The following is a 13779-nucleotide window of genomic DNA, read 5'->3' on the forward strand; positions in this document are numbered from 1 at the left end:
CTCTCATGCTAAGCACCCTTTTCTCCTCACCTTTCTAGAGCTTTCCTGCTTCTTAAACACGACCTTTACACCATTATGCCATCTCCATTTTTTCACTCTTCCCCCCTTTTCCTGCTGCCCTTTTCCCCTCATTTTAGCTGCCTTTTTCCCTGTTTTTTTTCTGTCCTTCCTTCCCTGTTTTTTGCTGCCTTTTTTCCCCAATTTTTGCCCATTTTTCCCCTCCATTTTTTTTTCTTCTGACCTTTTTTCGCCACCTGTTTTTGAGACCTTTTTTCCCACCCCTTTTCTACCAACTTTTTTTCCACCATTTTTTTTGCTGCCCTTTTGTGCCTCTTTTTTTCCAGCCTTTGTAGCCCCTCAATATAAATCCCTCAATGGAATCAGTGGGGGTTTCTACCCATTTCAATGCTAAAAAAAAGGCACAACAGAGATTCCTTGTCAATTTAAAGATTATGAAAATTGAAGGTTTAATCTCATTTCAAACCTATAAAATCCCATCACAAAGGGTGTTCCGTGATCTATTTCAGCAAGAAAATGGGGATTCCCCATCCATTGATAGCCCTGAAATAATGGCCAAGGCAGGGTTCCTTTCCATTGATACCCTCAACATTGCAGGTGAATGGGGATTTCCCCAGTTGAAACACAGACTATAAGGGAAAATTAACCAGTTAAACAACTCCAGAATACACTTGGACAGAAATCCATTGAAAGGGAACCACACACCACTTGTCTGCCCTAATTAATTCCATCAGGCTTCCTTCACTAAAAACACTCTCAGAATTAAAAGTGGAGATGCCTCGTGTGTTACCTCAAAGCAGTGGAAGAGGCAGCATGGAAATGCTTCTTCTTCCACGGCAAACTCTCCTGGGAGCACTCCCAGAGCCTTGCAGGGCTCCCCTGGGAAGCTGCTGAACAAATGGAAAGAGTTGGGATGAGCAGAGCCCCAGAGAAATCCCAGCCCCACTGATGGAAAAGTCAGATTATCCAAGCAGCAACAGCAGCTGGAGTGTTTGCAAAAGAGCAGCTTTGTTCTGAACCTCAGCTTAGGAGTTCTGCTCATGCACTAAGAGAGCCCTTCCATCTATTTGGACCTTTTCTATAGCACAGGCCACACAGCAGTTCAGTGTGATCATGTTCTTCAACTCAATTATGTTTCAAAGTATCTAAACTTGATCTAGCTACTCATCAGTAGAGAATTTTATGTATTTTCAGTGTAAATTAGCTTCCCTGGTCAAACACCAACCTTTCCCAAGGTTCAAGTACCTCTGTTTTCCACCACTAACTGCTCATTAGCCTTGTCTCAATTACAAACCCCCTGTTAACCCCATTTTTCCACCACAGATTTGTCTGAGTCTCTCACCTCTCAGCAGTCCAAATTCCTTGAAATGTAGCAGAACCTTCTTCACACTTCCCAGCTCTTGCTGTCCATCTCTAATCCCTGTCCAACCTGCCAGTGCTCTCCCTGAACTGCTGACAAAGGAAATTACACAACATCAGTGCAGGACAACTCATTCATTGCTGAATGAAAATGAAATAAAGAGAAATTAAGATTTGGACCCAGCAGGACTGCCCTGTTGGTGTCTGTGTATCAAGAATTTTTATGTATTTTGTATCAAATTTAACTTGTTGAAACCTAAGTTCCCATATTTAAAATAGATTTGTCATTCCAGATGAAAGCAACATGCTGCATGCCTTCCAGCCACATTTTCACTGAAAAAAAACCCCAAACTGCTCAGCCTGGGCTCCCATCATGCCAGCAGTAGCTGTATATCAACATTCAGCAATAATGGAATTCATTCAGAAAATGAACAATTACAAAAATACTTTCACTCCAAGAACTGATACTGCACTGAGGAAGTTATGCATACCTTCAAAAAATTCAGTAATCAAGATGTATTTCTGTTTTTATTGAAATAAATTTAAAAAATACTGCTGGCCAATATTTACACATTTGGTCCAATTACTCTTCCTGCAATGTGGTATTTCCCCACCTGCCCCTGAAGGCAGCAGCATTTTCAGAACAAGAACTGCTCCCCAGATATTGACCCCACTCAGCAACAGGTAAAAGGACATTTTAGAAATGTGGCAAATTGGATCACTGAATGAAAAAATGGAAGAGAGGTGTTGTAATAAAACAAAACCTCATTTGAGTCATGCATTCAACATCATTTCCCAGATTTCTGAAAATGTGCTAACATTGGGAAAATCTCATTTCCACCCAAGACAGTGTGCAAACAGAAGCTTCTGCAGGTAAATTCACTCTGCTGAAGTGACACAAAAATGAACAGAATGCTCCAAATTAAAACCTTTGGCCTCTTCTCCCACATCCTGCTCGTGTGTCTGTGCTCCATCTCCCCAGCAGCCATGTCTTGTGCCAAGGCTCTCCCTGCCTTGCTCAGCTGCCAGTGAGCTCTGTGCTCTCAGGTAAATTCACCCCCAGGCTCTGTAAATGTTCCAGCTGGGTCCTGCCAGGCCAGCCTGGGCACTGTGGGACTCGAGCAGCTTTGCCACCAGGTTCATGTCCACAGCCAGGGCTGCCAGCTCAGCAGCCTCAGCTCCACAATCAGGGCCAGCACTCTCACATGGGGCTGCTCCAACAGAACTTGCCTGCAGACAGTACAAAGAGAAAGCTTTATCAAATTGCATGAGCACATTTAAGGGGGAAAAAAAAGGGGCAAACCACAGGAGAAAAGAAACAGCAATTGTGCAGCCAAAAAAGTCCAGTACACTCCTGAGTCCTGACAAACAGGAATTCAGACACCAAATGCTCATGCCAGCTGAAAATCACCACTGTCCATTACCCAGATTAAATTCCAAGAGAAGGACACAAAGTGTTGCTGAGTCCTGGCTCAGCTTCCTATGGGAGAAAACTACTACAGGACCTTACAAGTGAAGCTGCAGCTTCTTGCCCTACTACTAAAAACAGGGAAATGGAACTAAGCCTTGGAAAAGATGGGCAAATTCCAAGCTTAGTTAAGCTTTAGTTTATAAAAAATGTATGATGGTGCAGGTCCAGCACACTTTGCTTGCACGTGGGAAGGTTCCAATCCCATTACTCAGAATGGCCACTTGCAGCACATTTCCTGCTTGGAAATTACTGCTGCAAATCAGAGCTCAAGGCACACTCACCCCTCTCTTGTGGCTGCTGAAACTTTTCCCAACGTTGCTCTGTGCCAGCTCACGGTCCATCTCCTTCATGTACGCCTTGAGACTGCCCACGAGCTCCTCAGGAGACACCTTCTGCTCCTGCCTTCCATTCCCAGCATCCAGCTCCCTCATCATCCTCAGCTGAGAAAGCAAACTCCTCCTCTTCATCCACATCATCACAATCCAGCTCCTCTGAGTCTGCCCCTGCACATGATGTTGTGTCAGTATAACAGCAAAGAAATCAGTGCTGGCATTTGTTTCAAAGAAAGAAGCAATCTCACCTAAAATTCTGTCCAGGGCTTTTGTAAAAGAATCCACATCAAAGGTGACATGGGATTCATCAGATGACCTGAAATCTAAAAATATTTTTAAAGAAATGAAGCTTCTATGCTTGCATAAGCCTGACACAGGCACAAGCCATACTGATTTCTCTCAAGCCAGGACCAAAGTTGGGACATTTGAATTTAAAAGTCCTCAGAAGTTTGAAGCCTGTGTGCATTAGACATCAAACAACCAGTGGAAGAATTCTTTGAATAAAGGAGAAAAATTGTGAAGACCACAAAATCCAACTGAGGAACAGAGACCAGCTCAGCTTGCAGCACTTGAACCTGCACCAGTGCCAGAGTGGCACCAAGCTGATTTAAAGCAAGTACAGCTTCACTGCTCTGGCTTTGCTTCAGGCCCTGCTCAGCACAGCACCTTCAAACTCTGATTCTCTGCATCACACAACCAACCACAGGGCTGCAGCACAGTGCAACATTCCACACCAGAGCCACACTCCAGGGGCTACTACCATGGCATTTCTGCTCCTTCCTGCGTGGAGACTTTGGACACAAAAGCCTTCATGCTCTCAGCAACTGTTTCCAAGTCATACTTTTGCTCCTCCTCATTTGGGGAAGGAAGGGACTCATTTCTTGTCTCCCTCAGCATCTGATCCAGAGCACCTGGTGTAATATCCAGCCAGCTGTCATCTGAAAGACCACAGCACACATCTGTTACTCTGCACAAGCCTGCTGGCTCACAGGCCCCAACCAGCTGACTGACAGGGCTGCAACCATCCTGCAGCTCAGCTCTGCAGCTCAGCTCTTGTGCTGGTCCTGGGTCACACACAGCAAAGCCAGAGAGAGGATGAGAAGAACTGAGTGCAGATTTCTTGTCACTACTTAAAAACTCTGCTTTGCAGAGCTCAAACTAAGAGAGACCATTCTAGTCACTGAGAAGCCTTGGGCCACTAAGTGGAGGAAGAAAGGCTTACTCTAAACTGGGAGAGCCAACCCAGTGTTTAGTCTTAAGGAAGGCTGGATTGGCTCTCCCTTCACAGCTGTCAGCATTGCCCCTCTGCCCCCACAAATAATCATCTGTAATAGGAATAATTCCCCCATCCAGCTCACCATCCTCTGCAGGAAGACAAGCTGCTTCTCTCTCCAATTCCTTCACATCAATGGGGGTTGTCTGTAGTAGTGTCAGGATTTCATCACTGGGGCTCACTTCATCACAGCTAGAAGAAAAACATTGAATTTACAGAAATGGATTCAATGGGATCACATGCTCTGCATTCAGCTTTTCACTTGAATTCTTCCATTTTCCTTCTGTGCAAACACATCAAAAAGGGAAATTAATCTGGGGGAAGTACCAGAGCACTACACAGAGCATTGGCCAAAACAGGACACAGTCAGTCCCTGCAATTCCCAGCTGATGGCTCCAAAGCCCATTGGTCATGGCTCTTTTCCTTTACATTTCATTTGCCTTGGTAAATATTAAGATTACCTGATCCTAAACACCACAGACTGGAAACTCAAAAAAATAACAGTCAAGATATTATGGGCTGGCAAAGCCTCAGATATTTTTGCAGTGATTTACTTTTTGGATTTGATTATCCAGAGAAATCCACAGCCAGCTCCTTGAGCAAAGGAGATAGATTACCCTGTATTCATTATTCACTGGGACTGCTTTTCAATGAAACTTTTCTACACTTTCTACAGTCAACCAAGCAAAAATTGATTTGCAGTCACCACTTGGAATCCACTTGGAAGAGCTCAGCATTTCACATAACCAAGATAAAAGAGTTACTCAAGCCAGAACTTCTCCCAGTGGAGCATTCCAGAGGAATTAGTACTTGTATGTCCTGGCCACAGCTCCCATGTTCAATGTGCAGTGGAGAAAAGGGTTCAGGTGTTTGTAACAAGCATTTCAAAGGTCACTTACAGGATTTGTAGGATATATGACACTCATGAATTTCAAGTAGCTCTCACCTTTCTGGCACTGCAACAGATTGCTGGAAGTGATCTTCTGCCATGTGCAACAGTTCCAGGTACTTGGCTGATCCTTCCATTTCTCCCTGTTAAATGCAAGTCACAGGCATGAACCCAAACAATTCTCCCTCCCCTTCCTCTTCCCAGTCAGGCTTTCTAAGGGTGACTGTTGGTCACACAGGAATGCTGAGAGAACCAAAACAACTAAAACCTCTTGGCCATCTACACTTGGAACTCAATACTGCAAAGGGCATTCCTGTATTTGAAGTTTATTAAAGGATATGGAGCTAAGAATCTCAATAATGTTGTCCAATTTGATAACCTTGAAACAAGTAGTCAATTTATGTCCCATTTATTAACATCAAAAAAGTAGTGAAAGGCATCTTAAAAAAAGAAACAAAAAAAATAAACCAGACAACCTCACCAAAACCCCCAGAAGTCACAAAAACCACACACACATAAAAATTACACTTGCATGGGCCCAGATAGGTCGATGGTGTTATGTATGGATCTTGAAGAATATTGAATTCTAGAGGGGTGGAAATGAAATGTAAACCAGTGAAATCAGTCACACCTCACACAATCACATATGGGGGTTTTCTTCACTCAAGTGTATTTCTCCCCTTGCTTTAGATGAATGAATCAATCCCCACATCTTGCTTTTTCCTTTTTAATTTCCAAAATAAATTACTTTCAAAGGGAAACAAGCTGCACATGTCCCCTTTAAACACATTAGTTCATTTCACACAGAGATATGGATTCAAGCTCCTCACACAAGTTCAAGGGTTAAAATGTATTTTCCCTGCAATGTTAAAAAGCCACAGACTCTGAAATACTCACAGACCTTGAAATAATCCTTCTCCTTCAAGCTCCTGAGGAATCTCTCCCACAGAGGACCGCTTAACACGTTTCTCTTGGCATCAGGAGCCACTTTACTGCTCTTGGAGCACAACATTTCAAAGCCATGAGCCTGCAGATAAAAGATGCAACAACAAGAGGTTCTCAAGGTGTGACAGACTTTGCTCACATTTCTCTGGACAAGCAGGCAACCTCCAGACAAGGACCCATTCCCTGGGCATGCATGAGCCAAGGCCAAAATGCCCCAGCAATCATTACCAGCTTCATGCCCAGCTCGCAGGCTCCGTACTGAGGATGAGCTGGGGCGGGCAGGGTGTATCCACTGCGTCTGTCTGGAACAAACTGCTGCTGCACCAGCTGTGCATATAAACACCGAGTGAAAGTCACCTGCAACAGCCAGAGCAGAAACAAACACTCCCTGCAGCGGGACTGGGCTGGGGACAGCCAGCAAACTCCCTCCAGGTCACCAGACTGGCTTTGGAGGCACCCATATTACAGGCAGTGCCTGAGACTGCATTCAAAATACATCATAGAAAGATTTTTCTGATAAATTGCTTTTCAGGCTATACAATGTTTGTTCCAAACTGAAATCCCCAAGCAAATATAAACTTTTGTCATTCTAAATACATTAGGAAAAATCCTTAATATTCTGGAAAATCCCCATTTGAACTGCAACACGTTTCATCAAATACATCTTGTTTCCTTAACAACAAAAAAAACACGTTTCTTTTCAACTAGAGAAGTGCTTTAGGAGAACCAGGATATCCTAACTGCTTCAGAACATCACAGGAACTAAAAAGCAGCATTTCAGGTATCACATGCGACCTCTGCTGGTTCCTGATGCTAAGAAAAGCCCTGAATGCAACCTTCTCAACTCCCTCACTCTGTCTGTTCCCTCAAACAAAAGGAAAGTATGAGCCTGACAGTCCAGGTACTCACTTGCAATCTATTTTGGTCTTCTGTTCCAGCCCTTGTAAGAATCTTGGAGTAGGGGAAAAGAATTAAACAATTTTTTGCTAATGACCAAATAAATTATGTCCATTTTAATTCATTCCATTAGCAGCCATCCATATTCGTGTGAAGGTGTCTGCTCATTATTTCACCTGGACCAGACAAAGCCTGTGTCCTTACAGAAACAGCAACACTCCAGCCCTGAGCATTCCCTACCCTCAGGGACACTTCTGAATCCATGTCTGCTGGGGTTTTTTTAATATTCATAAACTCATAGAAAGGCTTAGGTTAGAAGGGACCTTAAAGATCAACACCTCCTTCCAACACCCTTGCCACAGCCAGGCACACCTTCCACTAGCCCAGGCTGCTCCAAGCCCCATCCAACCTGCCCTTGGACACTTCCAACGTGTCTGGGATGGGGAAACACCTCCAAGGATGGGCAATGCTAAGACAGGACCTTCAGAGCACAGGCACTGCCCCTTGGCAGCCCTCCCACTAAAGCAGCTCAGCAGCACCCGCCTTACCTGGCTGCCAGCCCCGCGAACTCCCTGCTCATCTCCCGCAGCAGCTACACAATGAACCACTCATCCTCCACCTTATCCCCGAACACCGCGGTGCCGCCAAGTGCGCCGGGATCTCGCCTGCACCGGGCACAGAGAGGAGAGGCGGCTCAGCAACGCCGTGCCCAGCAACAGATTGTCCACACGGGCTGCGGAGTCTCCCTCACTGCGGATATCCCAGACCCTGCTGACACAATCTTGTGTCCTGTGCTCGGGGATGGCCCCGCTGCACCAGGGAGGTGGCACCAGATGCCTCACCGGGCTAACCCGTGCTGTGACACCGAGAGTCGGGGAAGCCGCCGGGTCCCCCTCACACGCTTCTGGTTTCTGGCCCCCGAGACCCCCTCACACGGCCCAGTTGTCCTCACACACTGCCTGTTCCCGGCTGCCGGAGTCTCCTCAAAAGATCCCGGTTCTCAACCGCCGGGTGCCCCTCAAACTCTCCCGGTTCCCGGCCGCCAGATTGCCGTCAAACTATCCCGGTTTCCCCTCACACGCCCTCAGTTCCCGGCCACCGGGTCGTCCTCACAGGGCTCAACTCCCCCTCACACGCTGCCGGTTCCCTGCCGCCAGATTTTCCTCAGAAGATCCAGGTTCTCGGCCGCCAGGTGTCCTTCACACTCTCCCGCCTCCTCCTCACAAGCTCCCGGTTCCCGGCCGCCGGATCCCCTTCAAACGATCTCCCCCCCGGTTCCCTCTCAGACGCTCCTCGATTCCGGCCGCCGGGTTCCCCTCACACCCCTCCGGTTTCCCCTCACACTCCCGGTTCCTGGCCGCCTGATTCCCTTAACACGCTCCCGGGTTCCCCCTCACAGGCTACTCGATTCCGGGCGCCGGGTTCCCCTTCTACCCCCCCGCTTTTCCCTCACACGCTCCCGGATCCCCCTCACACTCTCCCGGTTCCCGGCCGCCGGTTCCCCCTCACTGGCTCCCGGTTCCCGGCCGCCGGGTGCCCCTCCCAGTCCCTCCGCTCCGGGCGCTCCTCCCGCCGCGCCTCCCGGCCCCCTCCCGGCTCACCGCGGCCCGGCACGTAGCGCAGGCGGAACGGCTGCCGCTGCCACACGCAGGCGGCCAGGAGCGGGGCCAAGCTCACCAGGGCCAGCTCAGCGCAGCGCCGCAGCAGCGCCTCGCCGCCCGGGCCCGCCGCCGCCGCGAACAGGCGGGAGCGCACCGCGTCCTCGGGCAGCGCCGGCCGCCGCAGCGCCTCCATCGCGCCGGGGCCCAAAGCGCTCCGCCCCCGGGCAGGAGCGGCGCGATGGCGGCGGCGGGGCGGCGGCGCTGAGGGTGATATCGCGATACGCGCGGAAACCGCTGCAGCCGTGAGTGGCCGCCGCTGCCCCGGTGCCCGGCGCGGCCCCGAGCCCCAGCGTGGTCCCGGTCGTGATCCCCCGGCCCCGCTCCCGGGCCTGCCGCCCGCGCTGCCCCCAGCACCGAGCAGGGCCCCGGGACGGCCCGGTCACCCCCTGTCCCCGACGGGAGATGGTTCCCGGCATTCCCGGCATTCCTGAGCACCGGTGTGACGGAACGCAATTAAATCCCTGCAACCGGCTCTTATCCCCTGACCCAAGAGTTGGGTCAGTCCTGACTTACTCGGCTCGTTTACTCTTGTTCTATTTAATGTATTCCAATTTAATTAATCTACGGGGATAGTGACGTCATCTCTGCTTTTAGGGAGCTGTACCTCAATTCGCAGCATCTTAGGTTTAAATTTAATTGATTTTGATCCAGCTGTCCTATAGGTATAGGGTCAAATTGCCAAGGCCAAGGGACTTGAATATAGTTTTGAGGCAGAAAATATCTGGGTTTCTTGCCAGTTTTCTGACCAGGTAGAGCCAGGGCCTGTCTAGATCCCAGACCCTCATTGGGAGGGTCTCCCTCACATACCTCAAAAACAAATCTCTCAAGAATAGCAGCTATGAGATGCCCCAACACAGCAAACTGCTGGAGTGCTCCTGTGAGAATAACTGGGGCTGTGTGTGATTCCCACAGAGCAGGAGCAGCCTTGCCCTCAGCAGGTCACAGCCCTGTCCCATGAGTATGTGTCACAAAAGGGTCAGGAAAGACCACAGGACCTCAGTTCAGATGAGGCGTTTGACCGAGCCCAGAGATCTCATCCTGGAACTCTGAAAACACAGGAAAATCATGAGACAGCCCTGGGTGAAGGCACAGCAACCCTGCTGGAACAAGAGAAGGGACTGAAGGCTGAGCAGGCAGTGCAGGGAACGGCTGCAGACAGCCTGTTCAAAGAGATGCAGCTGCAGCTGCAGAACAAAACAGAGAGATCCCAAAGTGACACCATGTCTTGTGGATAGTCACACAAAGATATGTCAAAGTTAATGAAATGCTAGCTATAAATAAGGTAATGGTGTCTTATGAATAATGCCTGTTATAAAAATGAGTGAATTCATATGATGGAACCAATCTATCAGCAGTGACTGTCTCAGGAATTGGAGACAATATTCTTCCAGCATTCCTGTATCCATAGCAATGAAACACTGAACAGCTTACAATGGATAACAGCCATAATGTGGAACAACCACCCACTCTCCTGTGTTATCTGTGGAAGATAAACCAGAAGAGATAACAATCAATGATCCTGTCAGGAAGTGCAGCACTGACACCTGTGCAACCTGTGAGAGGATCAAGGGCCCAACAAACTGTATCTTCTTCTATCCAAAGGCAGGTGTTTATCAGTGTTTCATCACAGCTGTTTCAGTGCGATCTGTCTTTTCTCTAGAAGGAAATAACCACATCTTGCAATGTGAACAAAAATATTTAAACAAAATTAACTTAGGGCCTAAAATTAATTGCAATGTAATTCAATGTCACCGCAGTGGCATTAGAGGTACACTTAAGAGAATTTAGGTTACATCTATAATACCGAATAAAAGCTCATTTTAATTAAATTGGAATAGAACATGGAATGGCTTAAAATGAAGGAGACTGAAACTTGATCTCATCCAAACTCAGCAACACTCAAACCTGATGGCAATCCACCTCAACATAAATGACTCTTAACAAAATTAACTCAATAGAGTTAAAACATAGTTTAACATTACTCAGACATAGCTTTGCCTAATCTTACCAACACTAAAATCAAATTCAAATAAAACAGACCTGAAGTAACAATCAATATCCTTAAAAGTTCTGGGTACTACAATGTGTAACTTAGTCTGATGCTATTAATATCAAAAGGTGCTGAAAATGTGAACCAAACATGGCTGAAATAGTGGCCTGATGGATTTACTGTAGGGACTAGAAAAGTGTGACAAATACTTTGACCCTATGTAGTTTAAGATCGAGGAAAACTCATGGTAGCCGCAAATTTTAAGGAATCATATTTTTAGTAAGACTTTTTAAAGTGGAATTGTACCGAAAGAAACAACAATGTAGAATTTGAAAAGTGTGCAACAAACCATGAACTTCTCGGGATTGTAGTTAGTGTAATAGCATATGGTAAGTGTTATCAGTATTTCTGTTAAAGAAATTCGATTGTGTTGTGCTGGACATGATAATAATAACGAGGCACTGCATTTACCGCTTTGAATATCTCCAGTAACAATTGTCAGAGAAATCAGAATTCAGGAAAAATTCAAGATTAACTTTAAAAAACCATTTCAACACATTTTTAAGGCATTCTAGAACACGATCTATGAGGCTTCGGTACCCAGGGCAGTCAGAGCCCTTCGGCAAATGCCGGGGGTTCGCCCCGCCGCAGGGCTGGGGAGCCACGGGGGGCAGTGAGTTCGGCCGGGGCCAAGCGGAGGCGCCGGGCAAAGCCGAGCCTCGGGAGGGGGGAAAGCGCCGGCGGCAGCGAGGGAAAAGCCGAGCGGGGACCTAGCGTGGGCTCAGGATGATGCGGGGCAGTCCCCGGATTTTCCAATGCGCTCAGCCGAGCCAAAGTGTTCAGGTCCCCATATCCGGGTCATTAGCGACGGGAGTCGCCAGAAAGGTGAAGGAACCGATCCTGGAAAATGCAGCGGGGAGCGCTGGGGAGAGGGGCCGGGGCGGGGTCGGGGAGCAAAACGGCCGCGCCACGATTGGCCGCGATCCCCCCCCCTCATTTGATTGATCAAATCGGTCCAAATCTGCGGCGGCACCGGCCGTATCCGCTGTGTCTGGCCGGGATGGGAGCGGTGGCGGCACCCGGAGCCCGGCGAGGCGGCGGCGGAGCTCGGAGGCGGCTCCAGCCCAGGTGGGACCGCGGTCGGTGCTGCCCCAGCTCGGGGCTCGCTGCGGGCGGAGGGGGCCGCGGTGAGGGCCGGGGGATTCTGGCGAGTTCCTGGTGCCGGCTTCCCCCGTGTCCCCCTGCGCTGGGATCGACAAGGGAGCGGCTGCCCGCGCTCTCCTCCTTGCCCGGATGGCCGGGATGGAGTCGGTGCCGCGGCAGCGATGGCTCATCGCGGCTGCTCTCGCTAGGACGGAGGCGGCTGCTCCGTGCCCGGGACCGTTCCCGGCCGTGCGGCACCGGGCTCGGGGCCGCTGCTCGGGCGGGAGGTGTCCGTGCCCAGCTCGGGGCTGGCACGGCATGAACTTGAACGTGCCTCAGAGCCCCAAGCGCTGCAGGCGCCGAGTGCGGGCACAAAGCGGCGCATCCTGCCTGCTCCGGGACCGAGGCTTCTCGGCGCTGCCCTCTGTGCCGGGAGCCGCTCCGTGTGCCCAGGCAGGGAGCCGCAGCGGCCGTGCAGGCGCTCGGTGTGGCCCGGCTCCGAGGCGCCGGGGCAGGGAATCATGCGGGGCACAATGGTGAGCAGCCCGGGGCTGCTGCTTCTCGCCCCTCGGCAGGCGGACTCCGAGCCGCAGCTGCCCCGGGCCAGCAGCAGCCGGCAGCTCGCAGGCGCTCTCAGCGCCCGGCCCGGCACGGAGCTGGGCTGCAGCGGCTGCAGAGCCACAGGGGCCGGGGCTGCGGCCACCGCAGAGCTCCCGGAGGCTGCGCTTGTCTCCGCACCTGCTGCCGCACCTCTGGGCAGCGCCGACAGCGCAGCCACAGCTGCCACCGCCCTCCTGAGCCCCCGCACGGCCGGCACCAGCAGCGACCTCTCACCGTGTCCCTTTCAGGGTGCCATCAGCGCGGCTGGAAAGCTGTTCCCGAGGCCGAGCTCGCAAAGACTCTGCCAGCAGCACTCCTGATGTGTCCGAAGCAACGTGCTGATTGTTTTGGGCAGAGAGATGTCGGCTGTGAGCAGGAGAAGAGTGAATTCTGCTCCATTTGTGGAGTTGCGAATGGGCCCCAGCATCCCCAGGAGGGACCAGCAGCCACGGTTCCACACTTGCCTGGGGCCCAAGAAGCTTCTTGGCATAAGGAGGAGGATGCCACTTGTGAGCGTGCAGTGAGTGCAGATGTGGAGTGTGGATTCTGCACCAGGGATGGGAGTGTGAGGGAGCCCCTGGCTCCCCAGGGCACACCAGCAACCAACAATGAACACAAAAGGAACCTCAGAAGATTCCTGGGTGAGTGCAGGGCCACCCCTGTGGCCTCTAGGCAGGGGCCCGTGTCCCCTCCCAAGGCCAGGGCTGGCAGGTGTGTGGCTGTTTCCCAATGGCTGGAAGAGGCCTCGTGCTCTGCTGGGCCCCAGTGGCTGGAAGCAAGAGCCCCAGCTGCCCCCAAGGCTGTGCAGTTCTCCTGCTGCAGCCTGTGCCCACAGCTGTGTCCCTGCCTGTGGCCAGGCTCTCGGCTCTCTGGCTGCCAGCTGAGGGAGGGTCACACTGGCTCAGGGCTCCCTGCTCTGCTCCCTGGCCATGGGCTGAGCAGATTGCAGGGCCAGCTCTGCTTCTGGCAGCCAGCAGCTCTTTCCTGCTCCAGGTGAATGGTTCAGGTGCCATCCCGTGGGCACAGCGGTGCTGATTCTGCTGCTCCTGGTGCTGGTGCTGGCTTTGGGGGCGGCCTTGGCTGTGCTGGCAGGTAAGGGAGGGGCAGCAGCCTGGGCCCAGCCCCTCGGGGCAGAGTGGGCTCCCTGCTCCCTGCACAGGGGAATCCTCACACCTTCTCCTCTTCCCCCTGCAGCACCACA

At 50.8% G+C, this 13779-nt stretch overlaps 1 pseudogene; it reads right to left on the reverse strand.

The window, feature by feature from the left end:
- Positions 1-1328: 1328 nt before the first annotated feature.
- On the reverse strand, positions 1329-8978 carry LOC128948767 (protein ecdysoneless homolog; annotated as a pseudogene).
- Between the last annotated feature and the right edge of the window lie 4801 nt (positions 8979-13779).

Source organism: Melozone crissalis, unplaced genomic scaffold (genome assembly GCF_028551555.1).
Source record: "Melozone crissalis strain CALT ecotype California unplaced genomic scaffold, PUWL_Pcris_2 ptg000159l_1, whole genome shotgun sequence".
NCBI classification, from domain to species: Eukaryota; Metazoa; Chordata; class Aves; order Passeriformes; family Passerellidae; genus Melozone; species Melozone crissalis.